This window comes from Physella acuta, unplaced genomic scaffold (assembly GCF_028476545.2).
Source record: "Physella acuta isolate Inbredline_101_S28 unplaced genomic scaffold, ASM2847654v3 ptg001032l, whole genome shotgun sequence".
NCBI lineage: Eukaryota > Metazoa > Mollusca > Gastropoda > Physidae > Physella > Physella acuta.
Window position 1 is genome coordinate 20,001 of NW_026732549.1, and position 3,340 is coordinate 23,340.

General features: G+C 47.1%; 1 non-coding gene across 1 annotated transcript in view; it reads right to left on the reverse strand.

Moving 5' to 3' along the window:
- LOC131954811 (small subunit ribosomal RNA) overlaps positions 1-602 on the reverse strand; it is a 1,846-nt gene extending 1,244 nt beyond the window's left edge. The window contains exon 1 of the ribosomal RNA XR_009388802.1: positions 1-602. This exon is cut by the window's left edge and continues 1,244 nt beyond it. This is a non-coding gene — a ribosomal RNA (small subunit ribosomal RNA).
- Positions 603-3,340: the final 2,738 nt, after the last annotated feature.

Sequence of the window (3,340 nt, forward strand, 5' to 3'; positions counted from 1 at the left end):
ACCGCGGCTGCTGGCACCAGACTTGCCCTCCAATAGATCCTCGTTAAAGGGTTTAAAGTGTACTCATTCCAATTACGGGGCCTCGAAAGAGTCCCGTATTGTTATTTTTCGTCACTACCTCCCCGTGCCGGGAGTGGGTAAGTTGCGCGCCTGCTGCCTTCCTTGGATGTGGTAGCCGTTTCTCATGCTCCCTCTCCGGAATCGAACCCTGATTCCCCGTTACCCGTTACAAACATGGTAGGCATATCACGTACCATCGACATTTGATAGGGCAGACATTTGAAAGATGCGTCGCCGGCGCGAGGCCATGCGATCAGCACAAAGTTATCCAGAGTCACCAAATGGGACGACGCAACCCCTTGCGAGGCCGCGCCGATTGGTTTTGAACTAATAAAAGCGCTCTTCCCGATAAAGGTCGGAGCTTCGATTGCATGTATTAGCTCTAGAATTGCCACAGTTATCCAAGTAGGATCGTGTCATCTAAGGAACCTCGACTGATTTAATGAGCCATTCGCGGTTTCACCATGGGACAGTGTGAACTTAGACATGCATGGCTTAATCTTTGAGACAAGCATATGACTACTGGCAGGATCAACCAGATAGCTATCGTTTGCGAGACGTTTTTCCACAACACATCGCGGGACGGGAGACAACGCTCTAGCGAGAGAACGGATCCCGGCATTCCCGGATTTTTTCACATCGGACCGCTCACATTTCCCCCTTCACCGTAAACACGGCGTCGCCGGGAAATCTCTCGATTTGCATCGAGCCGACTGCGTTTTGCAGACCCGTCGCCCGTTCCGAGGGCTGGGCCAGTGCGAGACTTTTATCGAGCCACCAATACTGCTTGGTTGCGTTAGCACTGCGCGTCGCCGCTGGCTTCACGCTACGGACACGTACTTTTACCTTCACTGGCGCGACCTGCGCGCCGAGCCCGCATTTTACCGGGAAGCTAGTCGGGAGACTGAGCCACGCACGGTCAGATCGGGCACATGTCGCTGGCTGCGAGGGAGCGCGGATCCTAGCGTCACATAGAGGCTTCACCGACACTCACCTCCACAATAGTAGATACAGACCGTTTTAACCGCCGTATTTCTGCCCATACCTCTAGTGTTAAACCGAAAAATCGGGTACATAGTCTCGGGGAGGACCGGGGTGCCGCCCCATGAGGGGAGCCCGCACGGAGGGCGCCGGGGGTGCCGCGACCCGGGGGGCGGCGCGGGGGTGTCGGGGCGCATCTACGGGGCTCACTCGCGCGGGCGCCACACTTCCGGGGGGCGCCCCAGGTGGGGTGCCAACTTTGGCGCCCCCGACTAAGGGGCCGCCCCCACTGCGGTTACACGCTTTACGACCACCCACCCGCGTTCCCCACCCCAGGGGGCATGCGAATCACCCGCCAGGGGCGTTCTGGGACCGAGGGCGCCGCTCCGGCACAAGGGGGAGCCAAAACGCCCCGAGTTCCCCCGCGGCCACCTCGACACCTGGGCGGGCGGCGAGGGGTGTCCTGCGATCGGGGTGGGGAGCTCTACCAGAATCACCCGCCAAACTTCACCGGGGGCGTCTCCCGGCGCCCCTGCGCTCGGGTGACGAACAGCGCCCCGGGCTATCCCGGGCGCCCTATGGCGTCCACCTTCGATCGGAAGGGTGATCTCGACTCGGGCTGAGGCGGGCCACAACAATCCGCGGTCACATCGGAGCCGTCCAGGCTAACGAGGCCCCGGCTCACGGGTAACCCATGGGGCTGGACCGGGAGTCCGCCGTTAAAGAAGAAAGAAATGTAGTGCAAACCAGAACCAGTTTTTTTTATTTATTTTATAACTCGACTAATAATCGTCACAAAATTATAAACTTGGTACCTACGGATAGCCCTGGGCCCAACCTAATACAGGATGTCCATAACTATGCGCTAATTAAATAATTAATGGGTATTAAGGTCGGTCTTAGTAAATTGCTATATAAAGTCTAAGACCAGAACCAGTATTTTAAATTTATTTTATAACTCGGCTCCTAATTGTCACAAAATTTAAAAATTGGTACCTATGGATAGCCCTCGGCCCTACCTAATACACCGTGTCCATAACAATGTGGTAATTAAATATTTACTGGGCGTTAGGGTCGGTCTTAGTAAATTGCTATATAAAGTCTATATAAAATTTTACGAATTTAAAAAAAAAATTCCTACCGTCAAAAATAGCGACGCCTAGACCACCACACCTGTTCTGACGTTAAATCCTACTTGCACACACGTGTGGGAATAGATTAGATATCATCTAGAGATAGAATTCCTAATTATTTAATTAAAATAGAGACTCTAGATTTAATAGTTGTGTCATAGTTACATTAAGTCGAATTAGCGAAGCGGAGGCGGGAACTAGATTCTAGATCTAACACTTCGATTGCGATGAAAAAAAAATAGCTTTATTTTAAGGCCGACAAGGCAAATACGGTTTAATTAATATTAAAGAAATAAGTCCGAACACCTACCTTAAGCGAATCATCTACACAACACATGACTAGAAATAATACACGTCCACACGAAGAGCGATTGAAACGGTGACTGCAACGGTGAAAACTTGTACGACGGAAACATGGCGCCTAGGTTATGCCTACTTCCGGTCTGATGAAAATTTTTAATTCATTTTAAATTTTGCGCTCTATTTCGTCCGCGCTTGTCCACTTAAACTCTACAGAAAAGATAGTCTATATAAAAATAATTCCTAGAAGACAATTTTATGAGAGATCACCCACATTTATTTACCCTGCCTGTCTACCTTAGGGTTAGAGTTTGAATTTTTCTAGATTCAAGCCAAATATGCCGTGTCGATTAAACGACGACGTACATAACAGAGCGAAGACAATGAATGGTTCCTTAATTAACTATAATTACGGTCCTAATACAACTACAATTCACCATAGTACTAATATGTATGTGTATTGTTGTTTTGGGAGTTCTGTCATTACATTTTAAATTATAAAAAAAACGGGTTTACGATACACTTCATTACGCCGCCGATCGTGGTTTTAGATTTAAATTTGGTCGGATTCGGTTTATTATTAATTTATATAATACTTTATACATACTTTAATTCATTAAATACATTTATCTATGTATTTATTTCATTAGTTAAGTATTTGTTTAACTAAAAATTATCAATTTAAGGCATAACAATTACAGAAAACGATTGTATTTGAGATAAGTCTTATCGAACCATTTAGTAGCTGGGTCGGTTTATTATTAATTTATCTAATACTTTATACATACTTTCACTCATTAATTACATGTATATATGCATTCATTAAATCATTTAAGTATTTATTTCATCAAAAAGTATCGATTGAA